Source organism: Pan paniscus, chromosome 3 (assembly GCF_029289425.2).
Source record: "Pan paniscus chromosome 3, NHGRI_mPanPan1-v2.0_pri, whole genome shotgun sequence".
NCBI lineage: Eukaryota > Metazoa > Chordata > Mammalia > Primates > Hominidae > Pan > Pan paniscus.
In genome coordinates this window covers 174,777,291-174,791,895 of record NC_073252.2, presented here as the reverse complement: position 1 = coordinate 174,791,895, position 14,605 = coordinate 174,777,291, and positions in this window count along the sequence as shown.

The following is a 14,605-nucleotide window of genomic DNA, read 5'->3' as shown; positions in this document are numbered from 1 at the left end:
TAGCGATGAGCATCTGTGCATAAGCCACATCTCCTGGCTACCCATTCAATAGACTTTAACTTAATCCCAGCATCTAGCTCAGAACAAATGGGAGGTGCTGGTAACCTGCCACTTGTCCCATGCTATGTCCTAGGCACATCTTCTGGGTGAGATTGATTTCCATCATTATCTGTCAAAGGATGTTTAATGAAAGTACCTCAGAGACACCTGGGACATCGGGATTATCTTTTTTTTTTTTTTTTTTTTAAGTAAGCATCTCATCTTTCTGCTCCTGTTCACATGAACTTCAGCTTGGGATGAGCACTTGGCTTTGGCGACCCTGCCAGACTTCAAATTACAAATATTATAGACACTACATATTGTTGTTTACAAACAGAAATTACTTGGATTAGGAGGGCCATGTACTTTTTTCTTCTTTATGTTTTCAGATTGACTTGTTTTAAATTAATCCTATTTCTTTCTTCAGTGTTTTTACTGAGAGTCAAAAGAAGGAACCAACACTCCAAAAGTCGGAGGTTTTTTCTTTTTTCTTTTTTTTTGTCAGTTCTCTTAATGCTTCTGATAAGTGCATGATCCTAGTCCTGATGTCTTGTTGACCACACTTCACCCATGTTTACTTCTCTACCACACGACAAGGACTGAGAACAACTCCCTCCCACTTCCCTCGTAAAGCAAAGCAAATCCTCACATTAGGGTTTGCTACATGGAATGGCCCATTTCAGTATGAATGCTGTATTTCTAACTTCATGCTTAGCCATCTCATGGAGATTTGATAACATAACATAACATCATAAACAACATAATATAACTTAACATCAAAAAGAGAGGGTGCTTCAAAATTCTAGCCCTGAGAGGAACATCTAGCACTTACATCCAAGTGAATACATTTGTGAGAAGAAAGAGAGGAGTAATTTAAAACATTCCTGTTGTCAACCACCAGCTCTGATAAAATCATGCTAAATTGGGGAATGTGAAGGATATAGGTCGGAATCAAAACTTGAGTAGACACTTGGGGAAAGGAGTGTCCCTTTCACAAATGATCCTGTGTTTAGAGTATTTAAAAACAGCACAACCCCGTGCTTATATTTGTAAAAATTTCCTGGGAACATAACACAATCCCAGAGCAAAAAGGGTTTGGAATGTTGAGGCTGATGGCCTGAGAAGGCTGCATAGAGTTCCCAGGGCCCTGGTAGAACTGAACTTCTAACGTTCCCCCAGTGGCATGAAATAGTAAAGAATCATGTAGGACCAGTTCCAGATAGACAGACGAGAGATCAGAGAGTTCTGGTTTGCATAGGTGATTACCCAAACCAGATGAATTTCCTTGGAAAGTAGATGAAACCCTGAATAGAAAACACACACACACACACACACACACACACACACACACACACACACACAAACTTTGGAAAGAACGACTAGAGAAAATGTGTGTGCTTTGGGAGAGACATTTTGACTGAGATCAAGTTTCTAACTCTGCCTGGATAAAAATCTCAAGAAAATTATATACGGGTATAATCAAGCTAAACTTTCTGAAAGCTGAGTTTGTCGTCTGAGATCTTTACCTGCTAGAAAATTTCTGTGATAAAAAGAACTGGAGATGAAAGTTCAGGTGTGCTTAACAGATAGCAAATAAACCAAGACAGCTGGCACAAAGTACTTATGTTTACAAATAGAAAAGGATGCTAGAAAGATAGGGTCTCACTAGGCTAGAGACTCCTGGAGAATCAAACCAAAGAAAGACTTTAATCTGGATGGAAAGAATCAGGGTAGGTGTATATTCAACTAAGAGATTAACCTAGCAACTGTGTACATGAGGAATAAATGAGAACCAGAAGATGAAAATATCACTGTTGGGTAGAACCTCTAATTTGTCAAATTTTACAGATTTGACTTTTACAATGAGAAAAAGGAGCTTCTCATTTATTTTTCATGACACGTTTTGCAACAAACATGATCCTTGTTCTATAGTTAAGCAAGCTGCAGTTCAGAGAAACTTGAAAGAGATAAAGTCATTCACTCAGAATCACACATATGGCAGCAAGAAGGGCCTGGAAGTTGAACTGCTAATTTTAGATACCAAGTAAAATATGCTTTCCACCCCACCATAACCAAAGGCATATCTGGCTCACTGTTCCAATGTTTCCCTAACCTCAAGGTCACAGTTTGAATCAAATTAATGCTGTTTATTTTCTGATTTTTGAAACCCAATATTTCCGCCAAAGGCTATCCCTGTGAGTTAGGATTTCCTCCTTCTGTGCCTCAGTTTTCCACAATTAGATTGCCGACTCCTACTGTCAGAGCTATCCATGATTGCTATCTTGATGTCTCTGGTCTCTTGTTGTTTGTATCCAAGTTTATTATTTTTCCCCCTATTCTAAGGTAGGGCTGGTGGGATATACATTTCTTGTCTATAAAATTTGAGAAGGACAGTGCAGTGAAACATAAAGGGAATAACATGGCTTTTAATTGAGATGGATTCAAATCCCTTCTCTACTACTTAGCAGCTGTCTTAGAAGCCTAATTTATTCCAATTCTGATTGTCTTCCTCCAGAGAGCTCTGTGCCTTCTTGTCTCACCACCACCCCTCTCCACTAGTGGCTGCTGTTTTATCCAACCCAAGACTACTCGGAAACACAAACCATTCAGACTATGCATTTTGAGTAAAAGAAACCCTGAAGATAGCTAATTACACCGTGATGTTAAAGATGTCAACATATTTAAGTGTCTTTTTTTCAAAACAAAAAACATAAGCCCTTGTGACTACCTCTGCTTTCATCTCTGTACTGCAATGTGCTTTCCCTTGACACAAGCCCCCTCCACATCCTTCTCTCCCGGGCTTGCACCCTTTGCCCACTAGAACCCCGAGATCATCCAATGTCACATAACTTCCCAACCTCCTTACTCTCAGAACTGAACACATCATTTGCTTCTTGGCAGTAAGTGAAACCTAGCTGACTCTAAAGAAATATTGTCCTCTGTAGTCCCTACAAGTGTTAGCTGCTTGTTCCCCCCTATGCTATGAATCTCAGGACCAAGAGGTGAGCTGAAAACCAAGGAGTGCTCAGCATTCTTCTCTCTCCCCAGTGCAGCTTTTGGACAAATATTGATTTTTTTTTTCAGATTAAGAGCAAACATATTAACAGCTTTCCCCCTCCAGTCTCCAAAATCTGCTCTTTTGTGATCCCCCTATTTGTCAATCATCACTTCTTCCTCATCTTATAATTTTCATCCATTGCCTTTCCAGTAATTATGCTCAGTTGCAAAAACTTAGGGCCCTGAATAATAGCCATAGCCTTTCAATGGCTTTATCTGGATTCCAGGTGTTTTCATATCAGCTGCCTGTCAGCAACCCTTCCTATGGCAATGTTCTAAACCGTGTGTTCACCAAGAACAGCTACACTCTCGACATTTAAAGCTCCAGTTTATCCTTTTAACACAACCTCTGACTCTCAGTTCATTCTACGTGCTCATTGAGATTTCCATTTTCGTGACCTTTCTACTATCTCTAATAATCCATCCTCCCCTGTCTTTACTTGCTATCCTCTCTATTCTACATTCCATGAAACATCACTCTCAATATTCTCGTGTCGTAATTCCAACTCCCATGCCCCTTTGCCTTTTGTCACACCTGCCTGGCTAAGCCCCGCATTGGGATAAATGTAACAGTCCACATTCCCTTCTTTGCAAATTTCATTTGAGACAAAAAGCCATATGCAATGGCACTGACTGCTGGCACTATAGATTGATGGTCCACACTTTCGTCCCCATGTAGCTTAGCAATGCCTCTGGGTTTCTATAGGTGTCACTTTCTCCAATTCTCAGCAGTATCTAATGCAAAATTTGTGCACGTTCATAAAATGTTTCATGAATTATCTCCAAATCTATATCTTTTTCTAAATACTTTTTTCTGAACTGAGATTAAGTGTCCAACTCTACCCTTGGAGAGTGACTTGAAGAGTCTCCTTTCGGTCACTTACAAATGTGAATCATTAATCATTCCAAAACTTGTATTCTATTTAATACCCTATTTCTCATAGTATTTTTTGCCTAAGGCATAAAATCAGGGGTCCACTTTCTGCCTTTTTTGTTGCCCTACAGACGTAATTGATTGATTCAAAGACCCATGGAGCCAACCCATTTCTTTGAAACCATCAGATATATCCCCATCTATCTCTACCGCCACCATACTTCAGAAAATATTTCCCACCTACATTACTAGAAACAATTTCTAGCCAGCCTACTCATTTCTGGTCTTGCCTCTGATGCATTTTTTTCACGTCACAACACCAGCTATCCTTCTAAAATATGAATTTCACTGCCTGTGCTTAAAGGCTTCATTACTTCCCAGTTCCCTAAAGTCTCAACTCTTCCCTGTAGGTTTTAAGGCACGTAGTGAAATGGTTATGCCAAAGTTTTAATCTTACGTAAGTTTACACTATACATAACCACACTAGCTCTTTTTTTTCTTAAAGTGTCCTGCCCTGTCTCACTTGCAGCCCTTTGCATGACTTGGGTTAGGCAGAGAGGGATAGAAATTGGTAGAGTTTGAAAAATCTTGGGATGTATTACCACCATGTATTAATGGGTAGCCTATTTTACCTAGAGAAATAAGCAAAAGAGTGTCTTAAATCCATTTAGGTGAATAGATATTGACCAAGAAAATATAAATACAATAAAGATAAAGAAAAAATAAAACATAAAAATAAATATGTGATATACAAATGAAAGAAATATTTTTTAAAAACTAATATTTTTACATTGCAACATTCCACAATCTGTGTTGTAGCTTAGCCCTTCCCTCAACACTAATTCTGCAGCAAATTTCAACACAAGAAGTGTCAGGAAATAAATAGAAAGAAATAAACAACCTAATGCAACTGTTATCCTAAATTTGAAAAAGTATGCGAATTGCTCTTACACAGCGATACTATCTTCTTTAGGTGGGCTCTTGGTATATTGTAACGCAATAGACTGATCTTCTTGGGAGTTCTACAGAGGTTATGTATGTTTGGCGCAGGAACTCTTAACTCCCCAGCACATAGAGTTAGGTTGCAGTCATGTTCAGCATTAATAAACCTGGAAATATAAAAATTACGTAAATTCTACCTATCAAGGAAGCAAATAATGAAAGCAAGATTTCAGATTAAATGGCTGTAGCTTATTAAAGGGAGTATAAATTAGAAGATAAAGAAGAGTTTGAGTTCTGAATCCTGGAGAACAATGAAAGACAGATAAACATTTGTCAAAAAAAGGCATGACTGGACTCTCACATGTTAAGTAGGGTGTTTACCTCAATTCTGATTAAGTATCTCTTATAAAAATTTTCCTTTCAAATCCAGATAATTTATTTAAAGTACCTATCATAAGATCCAGCACATAGAAAATATCTAATGCGGGCCAGGGGCGGTGGCTCACGTCTGCAATCCCAGCACTTTGGGAGGCCAAGGCAGATGGGTCACCTGAGGTCAGGAGTTCGAGACCAGCCTAGCCAACATGGTGAAACCATGTCTCTACTAATGATACAAAAATTAGCTGTGTGTGGTGGCACAAACCTGTAATCTCAGCTACTTGGGAGGCTGAGGCTTGAACCTGGGAGGTGGAGGTTGCAGTGAGCCGAGATTGTGCCATTGTGGGCATGCTGGGCGTGGTGGCACACACCTGTAATCCCAGCTACTCGGGAGGCTGAGGCTTGAAGCTCGGAGGCGGAGGTTGCAGTGAGCCGAGATCATGCCATTGCACTCCAGCCTCGGCGACAAGAGTGAAACTCCGTCTCAAAAAAACAAAAACAAAAACAAAAACTAATGCTCAGTGCTCAGTATCTACTATGGATAAATAGCATTGGTACCAGTAACAGGGTAGTTATTTTCAGCTCATTAGAAAAGTGGCCATCAAAAGAAATTTGACTTGAAGTAGATATGGAAGCAATATAAAATCCAGAGGAAAGCATAGTAAGGTGATGAGAACAAGTATGATGGTAAGGTAAGTTGCAAGTTAGGCTGAGTAAATAAGAGATTTGGAAACTGGCCTTCAATTCTTACATGAGCTTTACACTGACACAAATTGATGGGCAACTCAGCATTCTTTAAAGGTCAAGGCCAGAATAAATAGTTGGTTCTATTATGGCTCAACATCAGTTATGAAAGATTGAGGGAGATTGAGACTAGAAACAGAGAGATAAGAAGTTTTGCAAGTGTACAATCAGCAGCCAAATTACAAGAAGTGCAACATTTGGATCAGCATAACATAGTTCTACTGTATGTGCCCTGGTATAACTGCAACTGGAAGAGTGGGTCTATTTCTGGCATTGCACTTTAAGAACTGAATAATATATACATATATATGGAAATTTCAATAAACTAAAATACATAAGGAGATGTATATAAGGAGATGTAACCCCCTCCCAGGGGTTAAAAATGGTTAAATTTATGAACAGACAGCAAAGGATGGTGTAGCAGATATCTTCAAATATTGAAATGTTGCCATATAAAAAAATTGTTTTATTATAAGTTTTTTTCAGAGGGTAAAAATAGGACTAATGGGAGTAGGGTATAGAAGATTCAGAGGCAAAATTTAAGCCTAACATAAAAAACATTTGAAATGTTAGGTTGAATAATGAAATGGTACATCGTTCTAAGTATGAGGCTATCTGACCCTGGTAGTGTTGGTGTGGTGACTAATAAACGTCTCCCAGGGATATAGTAAATGATATTTAAACTTTGGGAAAGAGGTGGGACTAAATCATCTCTAAACTATTTTCTAACTCATTCAATGAACACTTAGTTCATACTATACGTCAGGTCTTTCATGATGATATAAGAATACAAAAATTAATAAAACACTATCCTTGTCTAATCTAGTGGGAAAAGCTTATATATGGAAGCTATTATTTAGTGCCATTGTGGAGCTATTTAGTACCATGGGAACAGGAACCGGGAATGATTAATTCTATCTGTCAAGTCATGGTTCATAAAGCCTACTATATTTTGAGTTTGGTCTTTAGGGATGAGAGGGGGTTTTTAGAGTTGGCAGGAAGAAAGGCATTGCGTTAATGAGGAGATAAAGTGTGTAAAGTCCCAATTGTGAAAGTGTATGTATCTTTAAGAGAGCTGTGAGTTGATTGTTTTGGCCAGAGCTTCGGAGAAGGGAAGAGTAAGATGATGATGAAGCTAAAAGGTATCGCGGGTCCCTATCATGGCTGGGTAGAGTCAGCCCTCAATATCTGCAGATTCCACAGACTTAGATTTCATGAATCAAAAATATTAGGAAAAAAAAAACAAAAATAACACAACAATACAGTATAATAACTACAGTCATGTGTAACATAATGATGTTCCAGTTAACAACAGACCGCATGTACAATGGTGGTCCCATAAGTTTATAGTAGCTTATTTTTACTTAACCTTTTCTTTGTTTATATATGTTTAGATACACAAATACTTATCACTGTGTTACAATTGCCTGTAGTATTCAGTGCAGTAACAAGTATACAGATTTGTAGCCTAGTAGCAATAAGCAGTACCATGTAGTCTAGTTGTGTAGTAGGCTATACCACCAGTGTTTGTGTAAGTACATGGTATCATGTCCACACAAATTCAAAATTGCCTAAAGATGCATTTCCCAGAATGTATCCCTGTCATTGAAGGACACGTAACTGTATTTACATAGAATGTATGTTGTATTCAATGTTATAAATAATCTAGAGATGAGTTAAAGTATCCAGGAGAATGTGTGTAGGTTCTATGCAAATACTATGCCATTTTATATAAGGGGCTTGAGCATCCATGGATTTTGGTACCTGTAGGGGTCCTGTAACTAATCCTCCGAATCAAGGGATGACTGTATGCTAAGGTAATCGGCATTGCAGAGAAAGAATTTTAAGAAATGGGGTTGATATAGTAAGATGTGTACATTATCATGATAATGCCACCTTCAGTGTTGAGGATGGATGAGAAAGGTCAGGAGAGAGGAGACGTAGTTAAGAACATTACAATGGGCCAAGCATGAGCTATGAAGATTGGCACTAAGTAGCAATTATTGGAGAATTAGGACTACTGAGCCTAAGGCAATTTCTGAGGTAAATTACTAAACTCAGGTGACAATTGGATGTAAGTAGATAGAGACGGAGGAGCCACCGGATGCTATCTCTTCCATTAGGAACCTCATGTGGGTATAGTTATACCCATAATCTAATCAGGAAAATCACAACAGTAAAAATAGTTTTTCAAGAGGAGGGGATAAGAAACATTGAGTTCAGTTTTGGACCTGCTGATTCTGAGAAGCTAAGAAACACTAACTAGATAAGGGAAATTCAAATGAAAAACTATGACACAGGAAGATATGAGAGAGAGGATGGAGACTGAGATACAGATTCTCAGGCCATCAATGTAGAGGTGACAGTTGAAGTTTCTGGAATAAATGAAACCCTTCAGGGAAAGCAAGTAGTGGGAGAAAAGAAGGCTGAAGCTGAAACCTAGCAACTTCTCTGCTTTAAGGTGCTGAGTGGAGAAAGAGGAGGAAATACGTTTTTATGTAGCTTGTAGGGGAAATCCTATGAGAGCTTCAGGGTTGCCTACATTTCCTCATAGAAAGGAGATTTTCACCGTGGCTAGACAACAGGTTTTGAGTAATAGCTATATAAAAATAAATTTAGAATTTTTTTCTCTGGGTGAAAAACCTCAATATTGGATGTAATGTAAGTAAACCAGTTGACTTAGCTTTTAACAAGTCTACTGCCTTAACAAGGAGATCTTTTATACCGAGTCAATATCTTTTAAGCCATGTCAATTACGGGACATGGTTTAAAAGATCACCTTGTTAAAGGCAATAGGCTTGTTAAATGTTAAGTCAACTGGCTGAGATGACAGGACAGTTCTTTTTGGAGCATTTGTCCATGATGTGTGTTCAAATATGTCTCTGATGTGACCTGAGCACGCCCCTGTCCCATGAGACTGGCTGCCTGTCAGTCAGGATTTGGAGGAAGCTTGTGTCCAAGGTGTTTACCTTTCCTGTGTGATGAATATTCTTGCTATCTAAACCGACCTGTCTTTCAGACTAGTTTGAGGACATGCTAGTACATTAGAGATTGGTGACTGCTGCAATTCCCTTGCCATCCTTCTCTCTCTTAGTGCCAAGGTTTCCTGATGACAATATCCAGGTATGGACTCCTTTGGATAATATTTGTCCTTCCACTTAATTAGTATCGGAATGGTGGAAGACAGCAATACAGATTGTGACTGGCTTAAGTGAAAATCCATTTCTGTGTATTATGCTCTGAGCTTCTTCACACCTGGGAAGTTGCAGAGCAGTTAAAGACAAAGTCCAATTAGAGCAGAGAATTTTACGGAATACAAACACTACCATAGCCAAAAATGTCTTTGATATCACATGTGATGTAAGGGCAAATAATGACATCAGAATAACTTATGGGTAGATTATAGACAACTACAAATTCTTCGCTACTCCTTCCACTAAGAGGGTGAGCTCTTATTTGCTTCTCCTGGGATCAGACAGGCTTTAGCCACTTGTTTGACCAATAGAAGGGAGTGGGTCTGAGGCCAGGTCATAAGAAGACTTATGGCTTCTACCCAGGCCTCCTGGAACACTCATTTCTGAAACCTATCTGCCCTGCTGGGAGAAAGATAGAGAGGCTCTCATGGGAAGGAAATGTCATTTCCTTCTGAGCAACTTTGGAAGTGGATCCTTCAGCTCCTTTCCAGGTGACACTATGCAGCACGGAGACATAGAGTCATCAAAGAGCACTGCCCAAAATGTGCATTCATGAGCAAAGTAAACTATTTTACTTGATTTAAGCTATCAAATTCTAAGGTGGTTTATTACACAGCAGAATATAATAATACTTGGTCATAATATTTCGAATTGCATAACAATCTCTTTAAATCATTAAAAGCTAACAGTTAAGATTTAAACTCTCCCAAAGACTAAAACTATAATGAGAGCTCAGCATTGAGAAGTAAGGTATGAAATATATGTTATCACTCCTTCCAAATCATGTTTCCTTTTTCTTCTTCTTCTTCTTCTTTTTTTTTTTTCTGAGACGGAGTCTCCCTCTGTCGCCCAGGCTGGAGAGCAGTGGTGCAATCTCAGCTCACTGCAACCTCCGCCTCCTGGGTTCAAGTGATTCTTCTGCCTCGGCCGCCCAAGTAGCTGGGACTACAGGCACGCGCCACCACACCCAGCTAACTTTTTGTATTTTTAGTAGAGACGGGGTTTCACCATATTGGCCAGGCTGGTCTTGAATTCCTGACCTCGTGATCTGCCTGCCTTGGCCTCCCAAAGTGCTGGGATTACAGGCATGAGGCACCGCACCCGGCCCAAATAATGTTTTCTCTGAGTATACGTATAAGTTGATGGAAGAAAAACTGAGAAATGTGATAGGAATCAACTGTTGTTTCATCTTCTTGTAAGAAAGATTAGTTAGATGATAGATGACTGGGAAGGGCAGTTGTTAAATGGTCGAATTAAAGGTGAACGTAGCTAAAACAAATCTCTGTAGGTCCAATGAAATTTCATTACTGAATAATTTTCCAAACTGCTTTGCAGGTGTTACTTGTAGAAAATGACTTAGCTTTTAGTCATTTATGCATCGTGGCCCATACCTGTAGTCCCAGATACTCAGGAGATCAAGGCAGGAGGATTGCTTGAGCCTGGGCAGTTGAGGTTGCGGTGAGCCATGATCATGCCACTGCCTCATGCCTGGACCATAAAGTGAGACTCTGTCTCAAAAAAAAAAAAAAAAAAAAAAGAGGGTTAAAATAGTTTTAAAAAATTTAGTTTAAAAAAAAAGAAAAAGAAATTATACTGGTGGAAGTAATGTAGCCATGGTCACTATCTACAGTGACCAATGGCAAAATTGGTCATAAAAATAAAGTGGCAGGACTGTAGTATGAGTTAATAAAGATGATCAAACTAATTATAATCCCTGGCTAATATGGAGTTGATTTAGTCTCATTCTTGCCAATGGCTAAAGCAACATTGTTCAATAGAAATATAATGCAAGCCAAATTCAAAACCACATATAAAGTTTTAAGTTTTTTAGCAGCTACATTAAAAAGTGAAAAGAACTAGGTAAAATTATTTTTAATAATATATTCTTAAATATCAGCTCAAATGTCACAGGTATTCCTAATGAAGTTAGGTAAAAGCAAGTTTATATTTTTTTCTATATCACTAAAATAAAAATACTTCTAGGATATTAATAAAATGAAGACACATCATCAAGAATGTAACTAATTGATAGTCTAAAGAATAACTTGTCTTGACACATTTTTTCATTATGTTTTTGGTGCTTGACACCATTACAGTTCTCTAATTTATTGTGTTATGTTTCAAATTAAAACTTGTCTATTTTGAATAAGCAAAATATTATTTTAGAAATAATTGCCCAAAATAAAAATGAAGTAATATTATAATTTCAGCACATGAAGGCATACAAAAATAATCTAGAGCCACATTTTCAAGTTTATTCTATGAAAAAATACTTCTTAATTTAAGGCATAACATTATAAGAATCAAGTTGTAAGGAACCAAAATTATAAAAGTGCCTTCACAGTCACTTTGACTAATTGATAAGGAACGATTTCTAAGTCTGTCTAGCCCCTGGTGCCTGAAGCTTGGTAAAGACACATGATACACAGCAGTGTGGGGACATTTGCAATACGTTCTCATACAAAGCCAGGCTCCTGTGAGCATTTGGTAAACAGTAATCAAATTGAAATATATGCCTCTAATATTGGACAGTTTCTCATCTGTGGAATGCTTTGAGAAACTTCACAGAGTTGAGTCCTCATAGAAAATTCCCAAAGCATCGACCAGTTAAGAATGCATATATTTATGGCATAAGATTGAGGAAAGAGTAATATGTCTAGGCATGTCAGATTGGCACTATTTTGAGGGCTAACTAGGATTAATATAGAGCTGGGAATGTGTGTGATATGGAATACATGTACACATACATTATTTCTAAGTTGAACAATGAGAAATCTAGCATATTCTGAGAAGACATAAAGAACATCAAAAAAACCTAAAATTTAAGGTGTGATGTTGTATAATGAAGTACCAATCAACAAAAAATTCTTTCTTTCTTTCTCTCTTTCTCTCTCTTTCTTTCCTTCTTTTTTCTTTCTTTCTTTTTGTCTTTTTCTTTCTTTCCTTCCTTCCCTCTCTCCCTCCCTTACTCCCTCCTTTCTTTCTTTCTCTCTCTCTTTCTTTCTTTCCTTCCTTCCTTCCTTCCCTCCCTCCCTCCCTCTCTCCTTTCTTTCTCTCTCTCTCTTTCTCTCTCTCTCTTTCCTTCCTTCCCTCCCTCCCTCCCTCCTTCCTTTCTTTCTTTCTTTCTTTTTCTTTCTTTCTTTCTTTCTCTCTCTCTTCCTTCTTTCCTTCCTTTCTTTCTTTTCTCTTTCTTTCTTTCCTTTCTCTCTCTTTCTTTCTTTCTTTCCTTTCTCTCTCTCTCTTTCTTTCTCTTTGTTATGCTTTAAGTTCTAGAGTACATGTGCACAACATTCAGGTTTGTTACATAGGTATACAAGTGCCATGTTGGTTTGCTGCACCCATCAACTCTTCATTTACATTAAGTATTTCTCCTAATGCTATCCCTCCCCAAGCCTCCCACCCCCTGACAAGCCCTGGTGTGTGATGTTCCCCGCCCTGTGTCCAAGTGTTCTCATTGTTCAATTCCCACCTATGAGTGAGAATATGCAGTGTTTGGTTTTCTGTCCTTGTGATAGTTTGCTGAGAATGATGGTTTCCAGCTTCATCCATGTCTCCGCAAAGGACATGAACTGATCCTTTTTTATGACTGCATAGTATTCCGTGGTGTGTATGCGCCACATTTTCTTAATCCAGTCTATCATTGATGGACATTTGGGTTGGTTCCAAGTCTTTGCTATTGTGGGTAGTGCCGCAATAAACATACGTGTGCATGTGTCTTTTAGTAGCATGATTTATAATCCTTTGGGTGTACACCCAGTAATGACATTGCTGGGTCAAATGATATTTCTAGTTCTAGATCCTTCAGGAATCACAACACTGTCTTCCACAATGGTTGAACTAATTTACGCTCCCATCCACAGTGTAAAAGCATTCCTATTTCTCCACATCCTCTCCAGCATCTGCTATTTCCTGACTTTTTAATGATCACCATTCTAAATGGCATGAGATGGTATCTCATTGTGGTTTTGATTTGCATTTCTCTGATGACCAGTGATGATGAGCACTTTTTAATGGGTCTGTTGACTGCATAAATGTCTTCTTTTGAGACGTGTCTGTTCATATCTTTTGCCCACATTTCGATGAAGTTCTTTTTTTCTTGTAAATTTAAGTTCTTTGTAGATTCTTAGCCCTTTCTCAGATGAGTAGATTGCAAAAATTTTCTCCCATTCTGTAGGTTGCCTGTTCACTCTGATGATAGTTTCTTTTGCTGTGCAGAAGCCCTTTAGTTTAATTAGATTCTATTTGTCTATTTTGGCTTTTGTTGCCATTGCTTTTGGTGTTTTAGTCATTATGTCCTTGCCCATGCCTATGTCCTGAATGGAATTGCCTAGGTTTTCTTGTAGAGTTTTATGGTTTTAGGTCTAACATTTAAGTCTTTAATCCATCTTGAATTAATTTTTGTATAAGGTGTAAGGAAGGGATCCAGTTTCAGCTTTCTATATATGGCTAGCCAGTTTTCCCAGCACCATTTATTAAATGGGGAATACTTTCCTCATTGCTTGCTTTTGTCAGATTTGTCAAAGATCAGATGGTTGTAGATGTGTGGTGTTATTTCTGTGGACTCTGTTCTGTTCCATTGGTCTATATATGTTTTTTGGTACCAGTACTATGCTGTATTGGTTACTGTAGCCTTGTAGTATACTTTGAAGTCAGATAGCGTGATGCCTCCAGCTTTGTTCTTTTGGCTTAGGATTGTCTTGGCAATGTGGGCTCTTTTTTGGTCCCACATGAATTTTAAAGTAGTTTTTTCCAATTCTGTGGAGAGAGTAATTGGTAGCTTGATGGACATGGCATTGAATCTATAAATTACCTTGGGCAGTACGGCCATATTCATGATATTGATTCTTCCTATCCATGAGCATGGAACGTTCTTCCATTTGTTTGTGTCCTCTTTTATTTCATTGAGCAGTGGTTTGCAGTTCTCCTTGAAGAGGTCCTTCACATCCCCTGTAAGTTGGATTCCCAGGTATTTTATTCTCTTTGTAGCAATTTTGAATGGGAGTTCACTCATGATTTGGCTTTCTGTTTGTCTGTTATTGGTCTATAGGAATGCTTGTGTGCTTGTGATTTTCGCATATTGATTTTGTATCCTGAGACTTTGCTGAAGTTACTTATCAGCTTAAGGAGATTTTGGGCTGAGACGATGGGGTTTTCTAAATATACAATCATGCCATCTGCAAACAGGGACAATTTGACTTCCTCTTTTCCTAATTGAATATCTTTATTTCTTTCTCTTGCCTGATTGCTCTGGTCAGAACTTCCAACACTATGTTGAATAGGAGTGGTGAGAGAGGGCATCCTTGTCTTGTGCCAGTTTTCAAGGGGAATGCTTCCAGTTTTTGCCCATTCAGTATGATATTGGCCGTGGGTTTGTCAT